The sequence below is a fragment of the Macrotis lagotis genome, chromosome 1 (genome assembly GCF_037893015.1).
Source record: "Macrotis lagotis isolate mMagLag1 chromosome 1, bilby.v1.9.chrom.fasta, whole genome shotgun sequence".
NCBI lineage: Eukaryota > Metazoa > Chordata > Mammalia > Peramelemorphia > Peramelidae > Macrotis > Macrotis lagotis.
The window spans coordinates 543,855,240-543,871,506 of record NC_133658.1 but is presented as its reverse complement, the minus strand read 5'-3'; positions in this window follow the sequence as shown (position 1 = coordinate 543,871,506).

Below are 16,267 nucleotides of genomic sequence, written 5' to 3'. Positions count from 1 at the left end.
GTTTAGCACCCATTTCCTGGGGTTGTGGTGAGCATCAAATGAGATATTATTTGTAAAAAAAACACAATGGTTCCTAGTGGGTACTATGTAATGCTAACTTTTATTATTATTATTATTATTATTAATAATAATAATAATTATCATTAAATAGTTGGGGGTCATATAGATCCTATATACCTATTTGGTAAATACAGGATAGATACAGAATAAACAAAAAATCATTTGGTGGGAAGAAAGGTTCTAGAAATGTAAAGAGCAGGAAAAGTTTCCTGTAAGGGGTAGCATTGAAAACATTGAACCTTTTGAAGGAAACCAGGAATTCTAAAGAGTAGACAGAAGTGAGATGAGAATTCCAGAAATGGAAAGCAGTCAATGAAAAGCATGGAGAGAGGAGATAGAATGTCCTGTATGAAAGTTGTGTCGGTCCTATTGAAAGTTTTGCTGACTCAGTGATCCATTGTTCCAAGTCTTAAGCCCCAGTCATATTTCACCAACAATTTCCTGCTACAGTTTCTTCACAACCCCCTTTCTCTACTTCTCAGTTCTAGAATCAGAAACTAGAAAGCATGATCAAATCGATTTATTCGATGTTCCTAGGTGGACTATATTCATCTAATTCTTATGGCCCTACTTACTTTCCCTATAACTTTGTAGACCAAAGTGTGCCTTCCTGGTCCCCAGGTCACCATTTCTCTCTAGGTCTTGTTCCCCTATTAGATATAAGTTCTTGAAGGGCAAGATCTATCTTTGCCTTTTTATTTGTATATCTAGTACCTACTGCACTTAAAGCACTGGTTGTCTTTCCATAATTCCATATTTATTAAGTATTTTCTATGTGCTAAGTGCTTAGGATACAAATAAGAAAAAGAAACATAGTCCCCACCCTCAAAGAGCTTACAGTCTAATGGGGGAAGAAAATAAAAGTTAGTTAAAAAGGGGAGAGGGGAGGGAGGATAAAATGTTCTCTGTAGTCAAACCAAGCAGAGTCACTGATGAAAAATGGAGTTACCCTAAAGCTTATTAGACCTCTATAAATGGAGGTTTGGGAAGAAGTTTTATTTCTCTGTTCTTCAACCCTCCCAAGAAAGGAGAGACAACAGAGGGAGTTTAAAAGATATTGAATATTAGAGTCAATCTGCCTCATGGTGATATTTTAAAACTAAAGAGAACTACTAATGGAGAACTCTAATAAATTATATAATATTGGGGATATAAACAATAAATATTGATAATAAATGCTTAATAAATTAATATATTATGTGTCACCTTAAGGTTTACAAAGTATATTGCATATGTTATCTCATTTGAACCTCACAACAAACCTGTGTGGTAAATATCATTATTCCTATTTATGGTTGAGGAAACTGAGACATAGAGAAGTTAAGTGATTTGCCTAAAATCTCCCAACTAATAAATATGTAAGATTTGAACTCAGATTCTCTTGACTTTAAGACCTGTATCTATCTACTGTGACATTCAAATATGTGGCACCTACTCCCTGTGGCCCCACTTATCATTCCCATAACTTTACAGACCAAAGTACTACTCGCTTTGTTTTTGTTCATCTGTAAGAGGAGCAGTGATATCATGGATCATATCTTGACCAGTGCTTGAATTGGATTTAAGTAGAAAGTCATCAACCTCAATCTCTCTTTCTGAGTTATTGAAATCCAGTGGTAGGATGAAAATCAGGACAATTGGTGATGGTCCAGGATACAGTAGATGATCATGATCTTCAATGTCTGACCAAGCTCTAAGCACTCCATAGACCTGCTTCAGTCATCTTTATGGTCACTAGAATAAATTGTTCTCATCTGCCCAATCTGTAGGGGAAAGTCTTCACATATTTGGGGTAGATATCCTATTAACTCATCAACAAATCTGAGGTCTGTCAGTAACCCTCAATCTGATGTAGCCCCTCGGCTGAGGTATGACCACTGCACATGTTACAACTTCTTGGAACCATAGCTGAGAGTAGGGTGAAGGTGAACACCAAAAGTGCATGAGCAGTCCTGAAAAACCCCTCAGCAAGTCCTCACAGCAGAGATGCTAGTTCTCCCTGTATACTCCATATACCTAAATACCCCATAGTTCCTTTAATACCTTTAATAAAGGCTTTTTCAATTCATTTGTTCATTATATGCATACTTCAATAATATGTAAGAGATTAATGATGTTAGAGAAAAATGTCTATAATATGATTTCACCTTGTTCCTTAATGCAATTTCTAAATTCTCCAGCTATCACCATCACTTGACCCCCATTTCTCCTTTGAAGTTCACCCACTCAAATTGATCACCTAGGAGATCTTGCCTCCCTTTCTCAGTGAGTTCAATGGTAGGCTCATAGTTTTCATCTCTATACCAGCTCTTTTTTTTTCATTTCTTCTTTATTTATTTATTTTCCCAATTATATGTAAAGATTATTTTTAACATGCACTTTTAAAATATTTTCTCTCTCCCACCCTTCCCTCCTTCCACCCTAGGATAGCAAGCAATCTGATATAGATTATACATGTATAATCATGTTACATATATTTCCATATTGATCATGCTGTGAAAGAAAAGGCAGGAAAAAAAGCAGAAATATCAGAAGGGAAAAGCAAAAAACAAAATTCAAAAGGTGAACTTAGTACGTTTTTAATTACATTCAGATTTCATGTTTTTTTCCTCTGGATATGGATGGCACTTTCCACCACAAGTCTTTTAGAATTGTCTTTGATTGTTGTATTGTTGAGAAGATCTAAATCCATCAAGTTTGATCATTACAGTGTAGCTGTTACTGTATAGAATGTTCTACTGATTCTGCTCCCTTCACTCAGAATCAGTTCATAAAATTCTTTCCAGGAGTTTTTGAAATCTGCCTGCTCATCACTTCTTAGAAAGCAATAATATTCCATTATATTCATATATCTAACCCCAACTCTTACTCTTATACTTGGGAACTTGGACCCTTTTACCATCCTAAACTTCCAGTTCCTAAATCTAAGCAAATCTCATGATCTTTTTCTTCCACTCCACTATACATGCACCTAGATATAGTCATATACTTGATTTTTCCATTACTAGAGTTCTTTTATGTCCAAGAATTCTAAAATATCTTTATCCAAATATAGTCTTATATCATTTAATTTTTCCCTGCCCCTTACTCTTCTTAACCCCATTTTTCATACTCACTATGACCTCCATTTCTTTTGCCCCTAAGTACTTTCCCAGGCCATTATCCTTGCTTTACCTACACTACTTTGCCTTCAAAAATCTACTCCCTTTAGTTAAACAGTTTTAATCTACACCATATTCTTTGGATCCCTTGCTAATCTCTGCTCATGGTTTCAAAAGTCCTTTATCACTTTCATCATTTGCCTCCTCTGCTCCTCATATCCTCTTAAAGGAAAGACTGTCAACTTTAGATTTATGTTATCTAATCTCAACTGGGACCTCAGTGCTGTGGAGCAATATTTTTGCTCCTCCCTAATTGACTTTCTGTTCCACTTGTGACAATAGCTATTCCCACCAGTCCCTTCTCTCTTTAAAGCTACTAGAGCATTCTTGCCCACAATCTTCTCAGCTGAGGGTCTCATCTCAACTTTTTCAGAAAAAATCAACATTGTTCTTTATGAACTAACCCTTTTCCATGTTTTCCTCTTCTCACATCTCTTTGGCATCATTCTCATAATCTCTTCTTTCAATCAAGCTTGTAATGCACAGATGCACAGAAGATAGTAGTGAGCTAGCTTTTGGAGTCAAAAAGATCTGAGTTCAAGTCCTATCTTTCACACATATTTGTTTGTTCCTGGGCAAGTCATTAAATCTCTCAGTGTTTTAGGCTTCTCTCTTCAGTTATAATAAAATGAACAGGAGAAGGAAATGACAAACCACTCAAATATCTACTCTAAGAAAATCCCATTTGGGGTCATGAAAGGTTGGACAGGACTGAAAAACAACTTAACAACAAAAGATCTGCATTAGTAGAAGTAAGCTCCTCATCTTGGGGTTTCCTGTAACAGTGAAATCAAGTACCCATATCTATCTGATGAAGAGGTGGCCCTTTTCCTGACCAAGGCCAACCCTCCTACATTTACTCTTGATCTCAGTCATTCCTATCTTTTCCTACATATCCTACACTGTTATTCACAATCTTTCTATAATCTTCAGTCTCTTCCTCTATTCTGGTCCTTCTCTAATGCCTACAAATATACCTATATCTCCTTCATCCTCAGAAAAAGATTTTTGTAAAAATTTAAGCTCTGACTAAACCCTACCATTGCATTAAGTTATTTTCCAATTTCACTTCTTTCTCAGTCAAATTCCTTGAAATCCTCTCCTATCACTCTTTTTTGGAAGGAGAGGGGCTTTTCTTTTTCTTTTGCAAGGCAATGGGGTTAAGTGAATCACCCAGAATAATCATACAGCTAGGTAATTATTAAGTGTCTAGGGCTAGATTTGAACTCAGGTCCTCCTGACTCCAGGGCCATGCTCTATCCACTTCTTTACCTAGCTGCCCCCTCTCACTCTCTTTTTGCAATCAGACTTTCTAACTTCAAAACTGAACAGAAACATATTCTGTCCAATTTTACTATTGATATCCTTTTCTTTCTCAGTTCTTATACTTCCTGATTTCTATGCATTAGTTTATCACCTTCCCACTAGATATACTCTCTTCTCTGACGTTCCACTACTTCATTCTCTTTTAACTGATCCCATATCTCTGACTGATCCTTTTCAGGCTCTTCAGTGAATATTCACCCATGTCACACCTCCTTTTGTCACCTTGCATCTGGTTTTTATATGTTTTGAATATACCTGCATATGTCAATGATGTTTCATCCATTAGAATTTAAGCTTCATTGAGTATTATTTTTTTCTTTTTGTTCTCCGCCCACTGAGAGTTGGCGCTTAATAAATGCTTATTGGTTGATTTCAGGAAAGTCTGAAAAAGAAGAACTGTTGATCAAGTTTTTCTGTTCTTTTCTTAGCAAGTCACTTAATCTTTCTGTACCTTGCTTCCTTACTGCATAATACAGGGTTTGAATTAAAGATAGTCTTCAAGGTTCCTTCTACTTCTCTTCTATGATTCTGTACTACCATGATTCCATAAAATTCCTGTTGACCATGCTATACATGACTCAATCCCCAAAGAGCCCACAATGGGGTCGGGTTTGTTGCTTAGCAATTAAATAATTGAGGATCACTAATGAGAAAACCTTATAGCTCAAGTTTCATCTTTCAACTTCAGCTAGTACTTTCTGAGCCAACAATACACAAATACTCCCATTCATCCTCTATAGTAACACGCCCAAACATTTGCAGAACTAGTGGAAAGATTCTTTGTTGTTCAGTCTTTATTCAATCATGTCCAACTTTTCATGATCCCATTTGGGGTTTTCTTGCCAAAGACACTAGAAGTGGTTTGCCATTTCCTTTATTTTACAGATTAGGAAACTAAGGCAAACAGAGCTAAATGACTTGATTGGGGTCACACAGCTAGTCAGTGTCTGACACCAGATTTGAACTAAAGAAGATGTCTTCTAGATTCAGGTTCAGCACTCTAACCTCTGCACCATCCAAAAGTTCTAGGAAGAGCTTTATTTTTATATAAATAATTTGCTTCCCTCTATTTTCTTTATTCTTCTTCATACTCTATGCACATTTCACATGTCACCCTGTTGGAGTAATTTTACTAAACTAGTAAGATCATCAATAGAGGTCCCTCCAACTCTTGTAGTCAAAGTTTTTTATATCATTGTAATGCTTGATTCATTTGGACACACTGATACATAGTGTTGGTTGACAAGAATTTGCTTTGACTTGTTTTGCAACCCTAGCAGATGCTGAAATGTCTCATTTTGTTATGTTACTTTTGCCTAAATACATCTTCTTCAGTATATAGTCAAAAGAATATAATTACTGCTCAATAACCTTCTTCATGGATCAGGGTCAAAGTGTCCTGTTTCATAATGACTATCCCCCCAAGCAATTTCTATTATCACTACTATCTCTTCTGACAATAGCTCTATCTAGGAGATAAATGATATTCCCATGGTTCACATGTATAATTGCTTAAAGGATTAATGAGGAATCAAGGAGTCGCAGGAAGGAATTTGTCCTTTGAAGTTCATAGTAATATGATCAAGAAAATAAGTTGATTAATTCATAGTGTGCCAGCTTGATATAGCAGTTTGCTATACAAACTGCTGACCTTGGAAGCATCAAGACCTGGGTTCAAGTTCTGCTGATGTTATATGCTAGTTGTGTGACCCTGAGCAGGTGGTACCTCACCTCTCAGACAATAATTGGAGAATAAGAGCAAGTATTAATCTGCTGTTACAGCTCTACCAGCATCACACCTGGGACATATAAAAGCAAAGATGCAAATCTGGATTTCTACTATCTAGTGATTTTTGTAATATATTAGCCCTAAATCTCATGCAGGAAATAGAAGTAATATCTCCTCCATTCTTAGAAATATGAAAACTAGTAAAATCCCTGTTAGTTCATAACACCAAGAAGATCTAGGTATATATAATGATGTTATTTTCATGTCTCTGACAATAATCCATAGTAACATTTCTTTTTTGTTGTTGTTTTTTTCTTATTAAAGATTTTATTTATTTTGAGTTTTACAAATCTCCCCTAATCTTACTTCCCTCCCCCCACCCCCCCACAGAAAGCAATTTGTCAGTCTTTACATTGTTCCCATGTTGTACATTGCATAGTAACATTTCTTTACTGATATGAATATAGCAAATTTTGTTGATAGATGCATTTGCAGGTTTCAGTAATGAATTATATAGTGCATAAATGACTTTTCTAGCCATTCAGAAGCCTATTGTCTGCAGATCTTTATTAATAAGTAAACATATTCATATCTATCTATCTATATCTATCTATCTATCTATCTATCTATATATATATATATATAGTTATTATTGTTTGTCCTTCAATTTTGAAAAGAATTGATGAGATCACCAGGTGATGTCTTAACTAGTGTGCTAATTGATTTGAGGCAGAGTTGCACAAAGTTGCCAATCTCATTCTCTCTCCCAAAGTAATTGAAGTCCAGTAGCAGGACAAAAGTTAAGATAAGTGATGATGCCCCAGAATGCAATAGATGACCTTGGTAGCTTTGATTGCTGACCAAACCCCAAGCATTCCACAGAATCTGCTTCAGCCACTTTCCCAGCCATTGGAACATTGGAACATTTGTCTATTTTGCAAAGAAATTCTTCACATGCATGGCATAGACATTCCTTTACCTCACCTCAACCAGGCCTTTTGGTTACCCTTAGGTTACCTGGTTTAGCCTGTCTGATAAGATGATTTTCTTGGCTGTGGCCACTGTTACAACTTCTCAGAGTCACAGGTGAGAATTAGGTGCTAAAGGTGGATGAGCAGCCCTGAAAAGAGCAGGCAAGCCCTCATATTAGAGTTGCTAATCCTCCTTGAACATTCCATATACACCATATATTGTAATATCCTCTGAAGTTTGGAATTAGTAAAATCATCTCTTAGTAATAGTGAGCTATTATTACTGTCATACTACAAATTGTTACTATCATATAATAAACTCCTATTTGTATACTGAACACTTTATATACTGAATACTTAGTTTATTTAACCAACATATATCGTATATGTGTATATGTATATGTGTGTGTCTATATGTATGGGTATAATGTGAGGATATGAATTCTTTGTGATGCATCTATCATATATGTCTATATGTTTGTTATTCCCCTTATATTATACTGTGTCCCCAAAGTCCAAGTTTTGAACTTTAATACATGTATAAATGTAAATATATAGTATATGCATATGCAATATAAACATAATACATGTATTTTATGTTTAGAGATAATATATATTGTATTGTAATCTATAACATACATATATGAGGGGAAACCCAAATATTTATATAGATGCATACATGTAATATATGTTATCCAAACTGCAGGTTCCATATATAAGACATATGTATATGTGTGTACACATTCATTAATACATGTAAGAAAATATTAAGTAGCTAGAAATTGACCTTGGAGGCAATGGCACTGGCATTCATCATGCATGTTCTTTTTTCTTCATTTACCCAAAAAGTAAAGGAAAGAAAAAGGGAAGAATATTTCAGGACACATTATGCAGACATATAAACATACACATTCACACTTGTAAAAATCATCTTTCACTTGGTTGCATTCCTTTGGAACTTCTCAGAATAACTTCTCTACCCTGTCCCAAGAAACTCACTATTGAAATAATCCCATCAACCAGTAAAAACTCCAATCGCCTAGTCTACCTCTGTTTCACTGATTAGAGAGCAGAGTCATGAACTCCAAATTTCCATTTAAGGCAAGAGCTCAGCTTAGACATCTTATTTCTCAACTGACTGAACTGCTTTAGGATTTCTTCCACTTGTTTCGCCACCATGCCCCTGCCTCAGGCTAATTTTCACATTCACAAACTTCTCAGTTTCCTTTTGTGTTTTGTCTTCTGCCACTAGTTTGAGGGCAGGGATTGATTTTCTTTTTTTCATAGTTTTATTCCCTAGTGATTAGCATAACACTTACCACTCTGGAGGTGTATAATAAAGATTTATTGACTGACTGTTACTGAGGACAACAAGCTGGACTATCACTAGACAATATTTTGAAACTAATACCCTAGCTTTTCCCTATCAGCATCATTGTCCTTCTGCTTCTTGTCCTCAAAAAGGATTCTGTGTAATGGTCAAACTTAGACCTAGGGAGAGTTTGTCCCTAAATTGCAAAGGGGGGGGGGGGACCCACATATGTCAAAGTTTACTTGTGCTATCAGATACAGTCTATGTACTATCTAGTTTTGTTAAATTTGTTTTTTTACTCTTTTTAAAAAATCTTTGCATAGGGTAGTCTTTTCGGTAGGAGACAGAATAGGTATCTATTCCAAAATGAATGTGACATAAAAACAAGCGGAATCAATTTTTAAAAGTAGAAAGCAGTGCAACAACCCCTCTGGATTCATTTTTTCAACTCAAATTGGGCTAGCAGCTTGGGTTCTAAGAGGAGATAATACTACTTCTCTCCCCAGGGCTCTTCCATTGAACAACCCTGAGGGAGGTGGGGTTTTCTGATCCTGTCACTCATTAATTTTCCCTCATCCCCTTCTTCCCCCCCCCCATCAGTCAGTTGATGTTGATTAGCTTTTACAAAGCAATATAAAAGAGAGGTGTTCCCCAAATAACATTTTCTCCTTTTATACATAGACATCCCGGGATAAAATGAACTCAAACTTGAAATGCAAAGAAAGATAGCACATGTATAAAGAAGAGAGGTACCTTGCAACTCTTAGTCTTTGGAGTCCTTTTCTCCTTTTGTGGATCCTCCAATAAGTCCATTTATGGGTATGGCATTAGCAGTGCCATTCCTTTGCTCAACTAGACTACCTACTCATAGGGCACCATTTACTACTACTACTACTACTAGGCAGACATCACATACTCAGAGAAATTGTAGCCAAGAGGGGATAAATTAATGATCAACTACCCTTTCCTCCACCCCACAACTCACATGTCCTTGCTTTATTTGTTACTTTTGAGAACAAAGGACAAACAACAGCCTGGAAAGAAAACAAAAAGGGAAGGACTGAAGGAGGGGCATGTTGATCTTTGGTATGAAAGCTTAATTCTGGCTTTGGACCTCCCAAGGCCAGTCAATCCTTCCAGTCCCTCAGTCAACAATAAACCTCCTCTTCATTTCACCATGCCTGAGTTACTCATGGCCAGAAGTAGATTCCTCAAGCATCCTTTTGTAGGATTGGATACTAGGGCCAGACCTGGAGTCTGGAAGATTCATCTTCCTGAGTTCAAGTTTGACTTCAGATACTTATTAACATTGTATCCCTGGACAAGTCATTTAACCATGTTTGCCTCAGTTTTCTCATCTATAAAATGCTCTGGAGAAGGAAATGGAAAATCATTAATAATTTTGCTTAAGTAAACCCCAAAGAGGGTCACAAAGAGTCATACACATATGAAAACAAACTGGAATGAAACTGAAAACTGGTCAACAAAAAAACTGTTAGGAAGGGTAAATTCATCATGCTCCAAATACTTGACCTTCATTAGTTAGTATTCAAATTAAAGAACAAAAGAAAGGTGGTAGATATTAGATATGTAATAACAGAAGTTGTTACTGTGACAGATTTGGGGTTTTTTAATTAATTTTTTCTTTGTTAGAAAATGTGTTAAACACTGGAATTCAATTTTTCATATCTTTGAAATGAGGAAATTGAATTATGTGACCTGTGAGGTCCCTGCCCCCCTATGATACATAATCTTTCTTTTAAGAAAGATTTTATTTATTTTGAGTTTTACAAATTTTCCTCCATGCTTGCTTCCCTCCCCCCACCCCCAACAGAAGTCCTTCTAATAGTCTTTACATTGGTTCCGTGTTATACATTGATCTCAGTTGAATGTGATGACAGAGAAATCATATCCTTAAGGAAGAAAAATAAAGTATGAGATAGTAAAATTAAATAATAATATAATATAATAGTCCTTGGTCTTTGTTCAAAGTCCATAATTCTTTCTCCAGATAGAGATGGTATTCTCCATTGCAGACAGCCCAGAATTGTCCCTGGTTATTGCACTGAAGGGATGATCAAGTCCATCAAGGTTGACCATCACCCCCATGTTGCTGTTAGGCTGTACAATGTTTTTCTGATTCTGCTCATCTTGCTCAGTATCAGTTCATGCAAATCCTTCCAGGCTTCCTTGAATTCCTGTCCCTCCTGGTTTCTAATAGAACAATAGTGTTATGATATATAATCTTAAGGAAGTCTAGGATGGGAGGAGGAGAAGAAAAAGGACAAGGGGACAATAGTGATAGAACAAAAAAAGCTATTAGAGTTTATTTTTTAGGATTTTTCAAGGCAAATGGGGTTAAGTGGCTTGCCCAAGGCCACACAGCTCGGTAATTATTAAGTGTCTGAGCCCGGATTTGAACCCAGGTACTCCTGACTCCAGAGCCAGTGCTTTATCCACTGTGCCACCTAGCCACCCCCTGCTATTAGACTTTTGAGGAAAAAAAACTAATTCTAATATTGAGAGTTTTAGACTAGAAAGGTAAGAATAGCAGCTCATGGCAAAGATAAAGGAGATGTTTTTGACAAGGAAAGATCTTGGGTCACCTGCCCACCCACTATGTAGCATGGGTAGTCTTATAGGTATTGTCCCTGTACAAGCAAGCTCAGAACTGACAGCAGCAAGAGCAACTGGTCTAGTTTCACCATCCTTTCCAATGGTGCTAAGTAGAGTCCATAGTCCTGTTTTGTCCTGGGAAAATATGGTCTAAGCTTACAGATTCAAAAGCATAATTTAAAAGGATAGAATATAGTGACTGCAAGCTGGTTCTCTCCTTAGAGTATTGGATGGGATTTTTAGATTTTTTTTTGACATTCTTTTTAATAAGTACAGCAGGAGTGATAAGGTCTCACTTAGCTATTCCTGAGGGTGTGAAGCATTTAAACTTGACTTTATTGCAGTCATGCTGTTTCATATATTAACACTAAAGCAAAGGATTAACATAATCCATCAAATCTGAAAAATTACATGCATATACTGTATGTTTAATGCAAAATCTGATATAAATTCATGAGGTATATTGTCACCAGTATATTAAAAATTCCCACTATTCATCCTTTTAGGAACATACCATACAAGTCAATGAATTTGATTTATATTTATTTTCTAACCATGCACTCAGTACTATTGAATTGATGATATTTTTCCCAAATCAAAGAAAAATTATTGAAAATGTTAACAAGTTATTACTTACATAAATGAACTCTACTATGAGCCATTTAATAGATAACAAGTTATCCTCAATCAGGAATAAATTCAAATCTTATCTCTAATATATTCAAGTCATTTAATTTCTCAGGGCCCAGACAACTAATCTTCCCCCCCATTTATTTTTATTTTTTAATAATTTTTATTTCCCACAATTATATGCTAAAACCAATGTTTTACATCTTTTTTAAAATTTAGAGTTCCAAATTCTATCCCTCCCCTGCTCCAGTAAATAATCTAATATGGGATATATATGCAATCATGTAAAACATTTTAATATTAACCCAGGCACTAACCTAAGAATACAAAATGTGGAACTAATCTAAATTGACCTGAACAGTATTCAATAATTAGTTTCCAGTCACCCAGCTATCTAAAGAAAGAGGAAAATTCAGTTCTGGCTTTCAAAAGAGCTCAAATACTAATAGGTGGAGGAAGTGTTCTCACCAGGAGTTCCCTACACTATTGGAATACAAGCTTTTATAAAATCATCATTTACAAATGTATTGTTATCAAACAGGTATGTTTAATATGTTTTGGGCCTTTGAAGTGAGATAGCAGGCCATTCAAGAGACAACTGCATCAGTTTAGAGTATTAAAGCCAGAGTTGGTTCATTCCAAAGGTGTTATAGGAATTTGAACTTTAAACAAAGAATTCCTCCTTCCCATTTGAGGCTGTTTCTACCAAAGTTGTTTAGTGGGAGGACAGGACCCACTGGAATGTAACTTTCTTTTCACACTTTATCATTTGGCTTAAATTGTAATAAGAACAAGATGGTATACTTGACTCTTTTGCAAACAGGGAATTCCTTCTCCCAAGGAAACTGAATGGTTTGTGGTTTGTTTGTTTTGTGTATTAAATTGAGGGGAAATAGGACTGGATTCCAGATTCCCTGTAAGTCTGTTGCTTAGACTGTAATATCTTTCTATCCCTGTGGATGCATCTGCAGCACAAGGTTTGTGATAATTCTCATTCCAAGATTTTAAAAACTATGTTTAGAAGCAATGCTCAGGCGCTGAGGCTCCATTTGGCTAAGAAAAAAATGCTTTTTACATTAGAAGCTACTCTAGGGAAGAACAGAGAAAAAGAGCACCTCATTTCTTTGCAGAGGTGGAGGATCATAACCATACAATATTCCATTATTATATTGTTATAATATTACATACATGGCTGATGAGTTAATTGGCTTGGCTGAACTGTGTTTTTCCCCCCCTTCCCTTTTTTATTTTTTCTTACAAAGAATAGTCCCTTGGTGAAGGTAGTGGGCAGGGGCACAATAAGAAATAGAGAAAATGCTAAAACAATAAAAATTATTTTTAAAAAATAAAATGATAGGGTCAAAAATATGATCAAAAAAGAGAAAATTCTTCATAAAGGATAGGATGATTTCATTTCAGAGTTTCATTTCTTTTCTCTATCACTCCCTTGATAAAAACATATCAACATATCAGAAATGTTTCTAGCCATAATGTTTCTAAGTTTATTTGAAGTGGGAAGGACAAAACATTCATACTTTGGGGTAAGGGGATAGCTCCTAGGTGTTGCCTTCACAGCCAAAACATTTCACAGCTGCACTCATTCCACCCCCACACCTGGAGTCACAGTTTCTTGGCTCAAGACATCTCAGTACTTTTGACCTTCATTACCTTTAAGGCTATAAAAAAAACCGAAGCTATTGGTCAGTTCTTAGTCACATGAATAGAGATCTGAAGAGTCTGAAAAGACAGAATCTTTTGTTCCCAATCATGCCAAGCATGGAGATCAAGAGTGAATAATTCTATCATCCAGATGTTTGGTTTGGGAGTGACAAAATACCTGGTAAATTGATTACATTTTTTTCACTTTTTATCTAGATTTAGAGATGTCTATTAGATAGACTATCTATCAACAGTGCCAGGCTGACTTTGGTCCAGATAATTTAATAGTTATGTTTTTAACTTTCTGTAAAAACTAACCATTTTAGATTGTTGGAGGCAGAGCCAAGGTGGCAGCGTGAAGGCAGTATTTCCCAGGAACTCCTTCCCCAGGGAACTCCAAAAGCCATCAGATTATGCCTCTAGCCAAAATTTAGAGGGGCAGAACCCACAGAAAGACTGAGTGATACATTTTCCCAGTCCAAGAGAACTTAGAAGTTCTGTGGGAAAGGTGTGTTTCACCAGGACTGGAAGATCGAAAAAACCCCGGTTGCAACGCAGTCTGGGAACAGCTTGAAGGGGTGGGGAGAGAATGCATCTAGATCAAAATGAGTATGTAGTGAAGAACACTGGCTGGAGAACCTGCAGCAAGAATTGGGAGAAACCAGCCTGCACCTCTAGAGCACAGCCCACAGACAGTAAGGGGACCAGGGGAGAAAGCAGAAATATCTCTGCTCTCCCTGGGGGCAGGACTCTGCTATTTGCCCATAATCAGATCCAGGTTGCAGTTTGGGCTTCCATACTAAGATAGCTGAGCAGGGCTCCCCCTTACAGCTCCAGGGCAGAGGAGAGTGCTGGGGTCATCTATGTATCAAAGCACAGGCAAGGGAGCATAAGACCTTGGAGGAATAAAGGTCCCAGTGGGGTATCCCCCCCCAAAAAAACCCAAAGTCTTGGAAGTACTGTAAATTAGTCTTGGGCAGAGGAAATGAGTAAACAACAGAAAAAGAAGAATCTGACCACAGAGAAATACTTTAGTACCATAGAAGATCAAAACACATATTCAGATGATGATAAAATCAAAGCTTCCATATCCAAAACCTCCAAAAGAAATAGAAAATGTGCTCAAACTATGGATGAGCTCAAAAAAGACTTTGAATAGCAATTAAGAGGGGCAGCTAGGTGGCACAGTGGATAAAGCACCGGCCCTGGAGTCAGGAGTACCTGGGTTCAAATCCAGTCTCAGACACTTAATAATTACCTAGCTGTGTGGCCTTAGGCAAGCCACTTAACCCCATTTGCCTTGCAAAAAAAAAAACCTAAAAAAAAAGCAATTAAGGGAGATGGAGGAAAAAATGGGAAGAGAAATGAGAGCAATGCAGAAAAATCATGCAAACCAAATCAACAGTTTGGTGAAAGAAATACAAAAAAAACCTGAAGAAAATAATATGTTAAAAACCAGTTTAGGTCTAAGGGAAAAAGCAAAACAAAAGGCAAATGAGGAGAAGAATGTCTTAAAAAGCAGAATTGGCCAGCTGGAAAAGGAGATAAAAAAGCTCTCTGAAGAAAATAACTCCTTCAAATACAGAATGGAACTAAAGGAAGCTGATGACTTTGTGAGAAGTCAGGAAGAAATAAAACTTCCCCAAAAGTCAAAAATTAGCAGAAAATGTGAAATATCTCATTGGAAAAAAAAACAACTTTGAAAACAGATCCAGAAGAAATAATTTGAAAATTATGGGGCTACCTGAAAGTCATGACCAGAAAAAAGAGCCTAGACTTAATTTTTCAAGAAATAATACAGCAAAATTGCCCTGAGATCCTAGAAACAGAGGGTAAAATAGAAATTGAGGGAATTCGTCTGTCACCTCCTGAAAGAGATCCCAAAATAAAAACTTCCAGGAATATTATAGCCAAATTCCAAAACTCCCAAATCAAAGAGAAAATTCTAAAAGCTGCCAGAAATGAACAATTCAACTACTGAGGCTCCATAGTCAGGATTACACAGGATCTGCAAGCATCTACATTAATGGCTCATGGGGATTGAAATATGATATTCCGGAAGGTAAAAGATCATGTTTTACAACTGAGAATCAACTACCCAGCAAAACTGAACATCCTTTTTCAGGGGAAAAGATGGATTTTCAATGAAACAGGGAACTTTCAAATTTTCCTATTGAAACAACCAGAGCTGAAAAGAAAGTTTGATCTCCAAGTACAGGACTCTGGTGAACCACAGAGGGGGTGGATAAGAAAGATTAATTATGAGGAACTTAATGATATTGAACTGTTTGTATTCCTGCATGGGAAAAAGATATTGATAACTCATATGAACTTCCTCATTAATAAGAGCTGTTAGAAGGAACATATGTAGACAGAGCACAGGAAGGAGTGGACTATAATGATATAATATAGTAAAAAGATGGAGTCAAAGGGTGATAAAGGAAAGTACTGGGAGGAAGGGAAAGGAGATGATGAAGAAGAAGCTAAGAAATTTAACATAACAGTAAAGAAAAAACTTTTTCAATGGAGTGGAATGGGGGAAAGACAAGGGGGAATGAGTGAGCCTTCATTCTCATCAGAAATGACTTAGAGAGGAAATAACATACACACTTAATAGGACATAGAAATCTATCTTACCCTAGGAAAAAAATGAGAATAAAGGGATGGGATAAGGAGGAATGAAGGGAGGGAAGGTTGTGGGAGAGGGTACTCAGATACAACACAATTTTGGACAGGGCCAGGATGAAAGGAGAGAGAGATTAGAATAAATGAGAGCCGGGAGGAATAGAGTAGAGGGAAATAC